Source organism: Triplophysa dalaica, chromosome 2, assembly GCF_015846415.1.
Source record: "Triplophysa dalaica isolate WHDGS20190420 chromosome 2, ASM1584641v1, whole genome shotgun sequence".
Lineage (NCBI taxonomy): Eukaryota > Metazoa > Chordata > Actinopteri > Cypriniformes > Nemacheilidae > Triplophysa > Triplophysa dalaica.
The window spans coordinates 20,889,709-20,901,894 of record NC_079543.1 but is presented as its reverse complement, the minus strand read 5'-3'; the positions used below and the strand labels follow the sequence as shown (position 1 = coordinate 20,901,894).

Below are 12,186 nucleotides of genomic sequence, written 5' to 3'. Positions count from 1 at the left end.
ATGATTACTGCCATGATGTTTCAATGGTTTTCGTGAGAATGACCCGGTTGCTCAGGGGTCACTCAGAAGTAGGTTTTTCTGCGCATGCTCCAGTTATCGATCCCTATAGCACAAAGGATATGTTATCTCACTGAGATATGGGAATTTTGTGACAGGAGGGGAGCAGGTTTATACCCGTTTGGCCACTCGAGACATTTTTATTCGTCTTCTCGTGTGAACTACAGCTTCATGAGTTACTGCAGTGAGGAATATGTTGTTCTCTCTGCAGGACCTAAAGATGTGAGGTCGGTAGATAAGAATGGTTCCTTTGCTGGGTAGATTATGTACAGCAAACATAACTGAACATTATTATTTGGGATTACATCCATTTGAGGAAAAGTTGTGTTAGCAATAAAGACAGTTGTTTTTTTCTTGCAGGGATTTGTTCAGTTTGCCTTCTACCAAATAATTGAAAATATTAATTTGTGAATAACAATAACATTTCTGACCATGTAAAATAAACACATTATTTAAATGGATTAAGGTGAAATACGGATCATGCCTTTATTTTGCTGAAACTACCTATACATAATGATTTGATTTACATTGGGTAATTGTTCTAATGTTGTTTCAGTGTTAAGAATAGCCATTTTAAACTGATTCAACATGAAATCAAATATCTTTGATAACTGTGTAAGTCATGCTTTGTCCATACTGTACATTTTCCAGCCAGCAGAGGGCGCTATAAACTATGAAAAAAGTCTCATGTGTCAGGATACTCAGGTTGAGACATGGCGTGGGAACCCAATTGCAGGCAGACACAGACGGTAGAGGTGGTAACACTTATATTTATTGTACAATTAAAAGGGACTAAACAAACAGGCAAAACAAAAACCCACGAGGGGGGAAAACAGGACAGGAATATATAAACTTTAAGAACAAACACTGACTTACTAAACTATAAAACAAACACTTGGTACAAACACTAAACTAACACTTACTTAGACAAGGGAGACAGGAACACGGGAGACAAGGAACTTGAAACAGTAAGACTATTACAGGTACAAGAACGCACAGCAAACAAGTACAATGCACGAGCACAAGACAAAGAACACGAGGGTGATTTATAGGGGAACAAACACAGGATCATAACGAGCAACAGGTGCTGGGGATTAGCACTAAGGAGAGGCTGACGAGGAACGTGATGCAGGGAACAATGACGAGACACGAGAAAGAAACATTCAATCTCACATAAAACCATAGGTTATGCCATGACTCCACTCAAATAACACGAATAAACATGACATGATAGTGGAATCATGACATAAGCCCCCCCCTTAAATGAACACCTCCAGGTGTTCGTCAAGGGGTAACTAACAAGACAAGACCGACTGGGAAACAGACAAAAACCAGACAAACAAGGTGAACATGACAAGGGGCATACAAGAAATAATCACCAATGGGTTGGGGTGGGATAATAAAAATAACAAACAAGGGAAAGGGGGTTGGGGCAAACGAGGAAACATGGGGGGAAGTCCAGAAAGGGTAGGGCTGGACGGGAAAGTTCCAGCCCTTGGGGCCGCGCCAGGGCGCGGAGCCCCAGGAGGCTTGACAGGGCTTGGCGCCGGTCGGAAGGCCGGCTGGACAGGGCTTGGCGCCGGTCGGAAGGCCGGCAGGACAGGGCTTGGCGCCGGTCGGAAGGCCGGCTGGACAGGGCTTGGCGCCGGTCGGAAGGCCGGCTGGACAGGGCTTGGTGCCGTTTGCTGGACCGGGCTTGGTGCCGGTTGCTGGGCAGCGACCTCTGGCGGCTGCTGGGCCGGGCTCGGTGCCAGTCGGACCGTCACCTCCCCACAGCGCCCCCCCCAAAAAATATTTGGGGTTAGACACCTGTTGCCGGTTGCTGCACTGCCCTGCAGGACAGCAACTTAGGCCTGTGACGTCCTCCACCTGGCCTCTTCCTCCCTCTCAGGTCGGTCGAGCCCACGGCTTATTCAGCCGGGCCCGTGGGGGACCGAGGGAGTACCGGGAAGGAGGTTTCCCGCGACGTCGTCCTCGAGTCTCTAGCCACCCACCCATCTCGGACTCCACCAGAAGAGCTGGCGGCCGTGGAGCTCGAGCCAGAGCCAGACACTCATGTGTGTAAATGATTGAAGAATATGTGCAATACTTTGCAAATTTTAGTAGGCCTAATGCTTTTAACATTTTCTGTTAATTACAAAAATCATACATCAATACATGCCTAAAACATTACTTGATAAATTAAGTAAAATAAAACAAAATGTTGCCTTGGCAATAAACTGAAATAAGTTTAAATTGAGGCACTTCAATAGTTAGCTGATAATGTATGAAAACTACTGTAAAACTAAAACCGAAATAAACATAATACAATATTACATCATCAAATTATAGTAAGTATGTAAATAAGGGATAAAATGTCAAAAGCAAAATTGCAAAAAATAGACAAAAAAATAATATGGAAAATTAAAAAAAAAGTTTATTTAAAATATTAATAAAACAAACAAAAAAAATAACTCTGGATCTCTGTGTCTTAAGTGGATTTGAAAAATCGACAGGCCTACCATATTTAAATTTCATTGAAATGACTGACTGACAGAAAGACAGACAGACAGACAGATCCAGAGTTTGTTTCTCACTCTCATTTTTCATTTCTTTTACTCCACCTGCTCACAAGGGGATAAGAGAGAGCATAACCCACTGTTTTATTGTCAGACACAATAGTGAAGATGCTTTATTACTGTCACGCCTAATATTCTTCTGCATCTCACACACTGTTTGGCCTTTGTCTTTGCAGACCTACAACCATCTCACACACAAAAAAAGTTTATGGCACTTTGTTAGTCAGGGTATCTCATAGACTTCTATTGTCTTTATAGTGGGCTGTTGATGCTCTCTATTCCCTGTTCAAACCTATGAATCTAATCCTAATAATCATCAGATTAAAACATTATTTGGTCGGTTAATAAGCTTTTCATAAGAAACAGAGTCCATACTACTAAGAAAGTAGCTTTAAGAAAGATGTAATTTAAATATGGTAAAGTGTTGAAAGAGAGTTTGCATATACAATGTAAATAATTCAATCATAAACAATGATTTGTATTAATTTCTAATTGATTTATTACTGTATTAAATACATTTCGATTATTTTTCTTACCTCACACCACCAACCACATCTATCACAGTATATCACAGAATTTAGGGAGATTTAGTAAAATTCAAACAAACACCACATTTAAATTGAGGTTATTAATCTTTAGGGGTTTCAGATCACTAAAACAAAAAGTGAGATTTCGAGTTTTGAAAAATAAAAGAACATTGACAGTTTTGGTCAGATGTAATAACATTTGTGATTTGTCTTTTTGTAGAACTATCCTGCCTAAAAATACAAACACTGTATTTTTTCTGCAAAAATTTGAGCACTTAAGATTTTTTTGTATAAATTAATATTGTATTGTATACTGGTATTAAATAAACAACTTGTAGAATTTTATTGTATATTCATTTTATTACATGTTTATGTATGTTGTTATTTTGAAGCAGTCTTATAGAGATGTGGAATGTGACCTGCTGGCTTTTTTGCTGATTTTGAAGTTTTAAAGATGGCTGAAAAGCTTTAATGTCCTTCCACAAAGACGATTTCGATTGGTGTTTGGTCAAACATCTAAAGTCAGGGAGAGAGTTTCAATTCAAAGCGGCTTACAAGTTTCACCAGTTGTTCAGACAGATAGTACTTAAGAAATAAATGGGAGTTTTTAATAAGAACAATGCGAGTATACGATCAGGTTGAAAGTCAAGAATAAAAGGAACGATTGTGTGCCATTGACTGGTCCAGTCATTCTCTGATTACCGCAGTGTTTTGGATAGGATGTACAAATGTGTCAAGTCAGGAAGAGTATGGCATTGAGGTATGACGTTTATCATAACTGTTCTCACAGATACGTTTTGTATAAACCTGCTTTACAACAATTCATACTGGCAAACAAACTGAAACAGTTAGACACAGATCGCTGATAAACACATACTGTATTTCATTTTCAAAAAGTATTTGTATTATTAATAATAAGTTAGAATTGGAGGACGGGGCGTAAATATAAAGATTCACAGCTCTACTATTAATTTGAATGTCTTTTCATATGATTTTCTATGGCGGTCATTAGGTGGAACTTGGAACAACTGATTTTTTTAAAGGTGGTTCTTGATCTGAAAAGTTTGAAAACCACTGCCTTAAATAATAATCGCTCCTCATGTGTACGGAAACCGGAGTCACTCTGCATTTGTTATGACACAGTCTAACTACAGCAACTTTCTGTGATGACATCATCAACAATTAAAGACCAGTTAAATTGGGTTCAGTGGACACTACATAGAATTTCTGTAAATGCAATTCTCATTACCTGCATTTATCAGGAGTTCATTTGGCAGTGAATTGAAGTTGCAACTACTGTAAATGAGTGAACTGTAGCTGCATCTACATTAAAGTGTGAAATTCATGTCCCACTACACATAGAACGTTTTTTCTCAATCCCAGTGTGGGTCCACTGCTTCCAGAATTCTCATACTGTATGCTCTTCTCTGGCTGCACATCTAAAGAAGAGAAAGAGTAAAATTACTTAAAACCTAAACCTGAAACAATAGAAATCATAGTGAAGCTAATACTTGAAATTAAACTTTGATGCTCCTCATCACATCATCGAGAATCTGGGCTGGATTTTACAGAACTGGGGTCACAAAACAAGACTTCTTGGTGTGTCATGTGAATCCTTTCAGTTCTTTAGTCATGTATCTTCTCTTCATGTGGCAAACTAATGTTGTCATGTATGTTTCTCACCTCTGGTGTCAAAGGTTGGTTCTTCAGTCACTTAGACCTTTTTGGTCTAAGGCCTCACGTCTGTGTATTGTTTAATACGACAGTTTGCAGTGTGACCAGACTGTAATTAATTCGGCATCTTATCTGATGCGCTTCAAGTGAGCAAGCTCCATGGCTCATCCTCCTAACACAGACAGGAGATTTTCACAGTTTAGCCCAAAGTACAAAATGTGCTGAGACAATTAATGAAAATGCTTTTTATAACAATAATACAAAATATCTTATTTTACATGTTTCTGATTTAATAACAATTTTCAATTTGAGCTGAAAGCTTTTTTGTTTAAAATGAGGCATGAAAACCACAAGTTTGTGCAACATAATCTGTTATTCCAGAAATATTTATATTACTATTAAATAATTCATGATTTACAATCATTTTGTTTAAGTGGATGAACCCCATATTTTCATATTTTTAGGTTTTCTTCAGATTTTCAATGTGACTTTTGGACCCCACTTTAGATAACATTTATGTAGATCTTGTAAAGTCTTTTCAATTTACACATTGAATATATCTTCTCTCTGGCTCCCTGGGTACAACTCTGATGAAGTCGCCACAAAATCTCCTTTGCACATCTTTCATAAAGGGAATCAATTGAAACTGAAAAACATACATAAGGAAAATGTTAGTATATTAGATTCTACACCAAACTACAATTATTCTTCCCAAAAACGTTGGTGTCCACCTCCTCGAAGATCTTGGCTTCCATGTGGGCCTGGCAGAGTCAGACGGGTTTGAATCGAGGCACCTCTGCATCTTTGGAGACCTTGCTCTGAACGATATGAGCCAGAACCCGATTCACAGCTTACGAGCCCAAAAAACTAGCATTTTTTTCAGATTGTGTCGTCTCCTCTTCAAGTCAATTCAAGATTTTATAGTTTATATAGTGCTTTTCACAATGTGCATTGATCCAAAGCAGCTTTACAGGAGCAAACAGGAAAAACAGAAAAGGTAAAACACAGCACAATGCATGGTATTTATAGAACGAGCAAGATCATTCTAATAAATAATATCTAATAAATAAATAAATAATGCAGTCTCCCGGTGAGCAAGCCAATACTGCCATGCTGTGGCGAGGAACCCAAACTCCAATGATTGATTAATGGAGAAAGAAAAAACTTGGGAGAAACCTGCAGCTGTAGCTGGCGTAATCTCTAGTTGTGGATGGGCATCTGTCGATCCTCTGGACCTGGTGGAATTTCTCCCTATCTCGGGATGGGCATCCCGAGGAGGGGGCAGAAAGAGAATAATTAGCGTAGCTGCTGTTCGTTAACTATGCATTAAGGGAAAGCTTGGCTTAAAAGATGTTAAAACAAATTAAAAGAATTAGAATTCTAAAGAATTAAAAACAAAACAAAACGAAGGACAAAAGAAAGAAAAGTATCGTGTGTGAGCAACGACGGTGAGGCATTGTGTGTGTATATGAAAGCCACAAGACCTTGAATATGGTACATCATGTGTGTGCTAAATCGAAGGATTAGATTTAAGCATTTGCAGACATAGACAGTGCTAGAAAATGTACAGTTATCCAGTCATTCATTTGTGTATGTGTGGCAGTGACAGAATCGGCGATATTAAAAGTCTGAAGGGATTATGTACGCCTGTGTTTATTTGACTAAGAAAATGTAGGCTAATCTGGCCGAAGACAAACTTTTGTTTAATAAATAAATGTTCCTTTAAAAGCATTTTACGATCAGTGTATTATTGTACCATCAGAGATTGGCAGAGTAATTAAAGTGACGATCGGTTGCGGATATTTATATCAGAGAAAATTATACGTGCGGGCGGGTGGCGGGTGGATCATTTATTTGAAGCAGCGGTTGCGGGTGACATTTTAGCTCATCCGCGCACCTCTAGTCTACAGTATCGAAAGCAGCACTAAGGTCAAGCAGGACTAAGAGTGAAATGTTACCTTTATCTGATGCAATAAGAAGGTCATTTGTAATTCTAACTAGCGCAGTTTCAGTGCTATGATGCGGTCTAAAGCCAGACTGAAACTTTTTGTGTATGTCATTATTTTGAAGGAAAGTACACAACTGAGTGGACACTACTTTATTTTTAGACAAGTACGGGAGATTTCAAATCGGTCTATAGCTTCCAAGGTCATTGGGGTATAAGTTTTTTTTTTAAAAGAGGCTTAATTACAGCCAGTTTAAAGGGTCCTGGGACATGGCTTAGATTAATTGACGAGTTGATAGTGTTGTTAATGGGCTCAATTGCAACAGTAACTCTTTTAATAATGTCGTTGGAATGGGGTCTAATAAGCATGCTGTCGGTTTGCAATAAGTTTAATTAAATCTTCCTGTTTTATAGGAGAAAAACACTGTAGCTTTTCTTTTGGGGTGATGTTTGATTACTTATTCTTCAGTCACACTTGGAGGTTTGTTGTCTCGCATATTTAGAATTTCTCTGTAAAAAATTTCATGAGTTCATTGCTATCAAGGTGCGGCGGAATAGCCAGGTCAGGTGAAGTCGGTTTGTTTGTTAGTTTAGCAATTGTACCAAATAAAAACCTTGGATTGTTTTTGTTAGTTTCTATGAGGTTACGGAAGTGCTCGGCTTTTGCTGCTTTTAGTTCTTTTTTGTAACAGTTGGAAGTTTGGAAGTTGGTTTTTGCTCTCTTTTCATGCAATTTTAAAGACCTCTAATTGGGTTTGTTTCCATTTTGTGCTCCAGTTTACGTGTTTCTCTTTTTAGGGCGCGAGTGGTGATATTAAACCATGGTGCTATGATCTTTTCATTAATCTTTTTTGACTTCATAGGTGCGACCGCTTCTAATGTATGAGAGAAAATAGTGCCCATGTTGCTGGTCATGTCATTGAGCAATTCTGTATTTGTTGGCAAGGTTATTAAAGGAGTCAGATCTGGCAAGTTCTTTACGAAACTATCTTTAGTAGTTGAGGTGATCTTTCTACACTGTCGATAACCAGCTATACGACTGATTTCTGCAGTACACTGTGTACATATTATAGGATGGTGATCGGTAACATCGTCGCTTTGAGGTATAATATCGATTTTGGTTAGATCGGCTCCGTGAGATATAATAAATTCTAGTGTATGATTAAGTCGATGAATAGGTCTATTGATGTATTGTTACACAAAAAGAGTGTAGTAGCCCATTCAACGCTACTGCTAATGTATCGTTAGCACTATCTACGTGGATATTAAAATCTCCGACAATCAATACTTTATCGACGTTAACCAATAGGTCCGATAAGAAGTTTGCGAACTCTATCAGAAAATTAGGGTATGGCCCTGGGAGTCTATACATAGTAGCCAATGTAAGAGAGAGCAATGATTTTTTACATTTGTTTGGAACAATTATGTTCAACACAAGCACTTCAAATGATTTAAATGCATGCTTTGTTCATTGAATTACGGTAAGAAGGTCTCTAAAGATTGTTGCGACACCACCACCTCGACCAACCGGACCTGGCTCATGCATTTAACCGTAGCTTGGTGGAGTAGACTCATTTAGACCGAAATAATCATTTGGCTTAAGCCAGGTTTCAACAACTGTGTGATCAGACCAAACGCGACTTGCGCAAATCAATCACGCTATTCGCGCGCAGTTAGACGCTGGAACATTTTGAGTTTACTCGCTTCATTCGCACGTCAAATTCGCTTTATTCGCGCGTCAAAATCACTTCACTTCAGACGCAAATTGGCGGCTCTATTCTCGTATATACATATATTGCTCAGATATTGTAAAGATTGTTTTTTACAACTTGCCAGATTGTCCGACCTGATTGGTTTCACCAAAGTTCAAATTTTTTAACTCGAATCGTGCGATTCGCATCATTCGCGCAATTCACGTCATTCGCACCGCCTCATTCGCGCCGCAAGTAGGTCTATCGTGTCTTTGCATTGACTTGTAAATCACTCGCGCTTAACACGCCATTCGCGTTTGGTCTGAACACAACATAAGGCCTAGTATATCAAAACTGTTGTATGTGATCATTTCATTTACAATAATCACTTCACCTTAACCTGCGTCAGAAGGTTGTCGACTACGCTATTCCAGATCTGCGTGGCTCGGAAGAGCTTCCCATCAATCCCGGTGTCTGTGGAGAGATGGATTGGATAGACTTATAAATTATTCCCAAGGTATGATGTAAACCTGTTTAATGAGAAATGTTTGCAAAGCTTCTTCTTATTAAGTTTATAAAGGGAATCAATTGAAACTGAAAAAACATACATAAAGAAATATATGAGATTCAACACCAAACTAAAATCTTAATTCGATACTATGAGAGAAAATATGTGAAGAACTGCCTTGAGATGATGATACCTTTGGTTGTTGTTCCTTTGACGCGAGTTAAAACTTCTCTCGATGGTCTCTGGGGATGATGTGCCTAATCCATGGTGTGCTTAATGTGCCCGTGGTCGGGTGAAACCTATACTGACTATAGCTGCTGTCCTTAAATTTCGCTTGATTCTTATTCTTCCAAAAACGTTGGTGTCCACCTCCTCAAAGACATTGGCATCATTGAGGTGCTGGCAGAGTCGAACGGCTTTGGATCGAGGCACCTCTGCATCTTTGCAGACCTTGCTCTGAATAATATGTGCCAGAACCACGTCCACAGCTTCCGAGCCCGAAAAACAATCCTGATAGATTTTCAGATTGTTGTCTCTTTTTCACCTCCACCTGCGTCTGAAGGTTGTCGACGACGCTATTCCAGACCTGCGTGGCTCGGAACGGCTTCCCAGCAATCCCGGTGTCTGTGGAGAGATGGACTGGACAGATAAATTATTCACATAGTATGATATCAACCTCCTTAAAGCTGATTCCTCGACCAATGTAGCTTTTGACAGCAGAGAGACACATTTGGTAATAAATATGCAGTATGATATCTGCAAACATATCTGTACTGTACTAGCATGTAGATTGAATCCAAGGAAATGATCAGACAAAAGAATGTTTATTATTATTATTATTATTATTATTTACTGTTCTTAATATTCACATTCATGTTATAATTAACAGTTCTCAGAGTCAGAATTAAAGAAATGTTTAAAAGCATTAAAAGAAAGTGGACCTGCTGTGACGGGTGGAGGCTGAGGGTTGGCTCGCTCGTGCACGACTGGCTTATTTTTGGCTGGGTCCATTTCAGCCAGATGGGATTTAGTCGTTGGACCAGGCTGTGGATCATCCAGTTTCCTGAATGACACAAGTCTAGGGCAGGATGGGTCAGGCTCGAAACTGGATGGAGGATGGTCAAACCGGTAACTCCCTCTGTTACTCCCAGTCAATATTCTTTTAACTGCCCGCCATTTTCTCCTGAAGAAGGCAGTCTTCTGTGGTTGATCTTCTAAAAAGAAAAATATGTTATTTATTTTGTCTCTCGACCTTGTGTCGAACCGACAGATGGGGTTCCTATTGAAAACGCCTCAGTGCTGTGTCACAATCTCTAGTGAAGCGACGGTGACAGGCCTGGTCGTGTCAGACGTGATTGCTACCGCGAAATTGTAACCTAACAGCAGTGGTGTAAAGAGTACCTGAAAACCATACTTAAGTAAAAGTACAGATAACCTCGCAGCGACTTCTCCATTACAAGTTACAAGTCACCAATTCAAAAATTACTTCAGTAAAAGTCTTTAACAGTTAACAGTACTTGAGTATTTTACTCGTACTGAATTTAGGCTCAAAGAAGCACTAGTCCTCAACACTTAAGAGAAATGTCAAAAACAAGAAACAGTTGATTCGTGAGGACAGCAATCACATTTATTTTCTTAAATCAAAATAAGACTGAACACCTAAAAATTGCAACAAATCATGGTCGACACCATAACCTACGTCTATTACAAACACTCAAGTCTCATTTAAGCTTAAGTGCTCATACAAACCAAACTATTTCAAAAGGATTCTTCAATACAACAGATAAATAAAATAATGTAAAGTCATATTAAAAAGTCAAAGAACTGGACATGCTGGTTTTGGCCTCATCATCAGCTAGTGTCATGTCCTCCTTTCACATATAAACCGCCGTTGATTGACATTGATAATCCTAAATCTTTGATAATTGATAACTCGTATTCACATAAAGAAGCCATGTTGACGAGTTTTAGTAAGTAAGAGCAAAATCCACAAGATATAGTTCCTTCAATGCCCTGTAAATGGCAATATTAATTCTTCTATATCAAAAATAAACTGTCGTAACAGAATGATAGGTACCAGGCAAAATGTAATGTGCAATTGTATTAGTCATTACAAATGTAGTGGAGTAAAGAGTACATATATGTGTTCAAAACTATAGTCAAGTAGAGAGTAAAAGTTGCTAATATCTTTAATTCTCCGTACAAGTACAAAGTAGCCAAAAAGATAGTTAAGTACAGTACATTTACTACTATTTTATGGTTCCCATCAGAAGAATTGTTTGTAGTTAAGTTACCTTGCAGGCTGCAGTTCATGTTGACCTGAGGCACGATGGTCTCTTGAGACACGACGATCGACGCTAACTGGATGCTCGTGAAGGCCACAGATGTTTTAGTTGAATGTCGTTTATCGTCGATTGTGTTTCGCAAAAAAGATTTTCAGAAGATATGCTCGGTAACGTTGAGATCGTAAACTGAACAAGCGTTACTAACATTAGCCTCGGGGAATAATTTACCTCAGAGATGTTATTCGAACGTAAGACGTCATGAAAGGCATAATACGTGGGTTTGGTTTGTAGACATGATATTATAAAACATTACATGATAAGTATTTGGATTATTATTTGCCAAGTGCCAAACGAATGAAAGTTGTCACCCCTGCATTAATAAGCATCTGCTCGACCGACCTGATGACGTGATAATATTTTATAATATTGTATACTGTAACGGTCACTTTACAAGATCGCTTCAGTTCATACTTAAAAACGGAGGGTGGACTTTTCCGCACTCCAACTATACATCTAACAAATAAGTGTGCACAAGCACTACATTAAACAAGCTGACCACACAGTTTATTGAACAATAGGTACCATCACTGCTAAACTAAAATCCACTGCATTAGAGAATAAACGCAATACTGCATGTATAGGCCAATGCAATATATTTTGTTTCATTTTAGTAGATTTTGTGCAAACCGTTTGTAAAGATCTGCTTTGCAACAATTTACACTTGCAAACGTGCATTGAAATACAACTGAATTTAACAAATTGAAAATGTCTTTAAACTCCATCTTGATAAACGTATAACTGGTCATTTTATTTCTTTACATCAATTATTCACCAAGTGACAAGTTTTAGGCACCATTAACAGGCCTCACATTTCTGAGATTGTTAATAAGTTAAAGTTATAATTAATTTATTATCAATTTATTATCATACCCTAATAATTC

The 12,186-nt window shown here is 38.5% G+C and overlaps 1 long non-coding RNA gene across 3 annotated transcripts; it reads right to left on the bottom strand.

Moving 5' to 3' along the window:
* Nucleotides 1–3,090: 3,090 nt before the first annotated feature.
* On the bottom strand, nucleotides 3,091–11,935 carry LOC130411989 (uncharacterized). Of its 3 annotated transcripts, XR_008905142.1 has the most exons (9): nucleotides 11,255–11,933; nucleotides 9,902–10,174; nucleotides 9,154–9,584; nucleotides 5,993–8,926; nucleotides 5,548–5,781; nucleotides 5,364–5,462; nucleotides 4,826–4,988; nucleotides 4,392–4,581; nucleotides 3,091–3,658 (listed from the first exon to the last, which is right to left on the bottom strand). It is a non-coding gene; the product is annotated as an uncharacterized LOC130411989 (long non-coding RNA). The 3 variants fall into 3 exon arrangements; XR_008905146.1 differs by having other exon boundaries at nucleotides 3,091–4,581; nucleotides 9,902–10,171; nucleotides 11,255–11,935; XR_008905140.1 differs by having other exon boundaries at nucleotides 3,091–4,581.
* Between the last annotated feature and the right edge of the window lie 251 nt (nucleotides 11,936–12,186).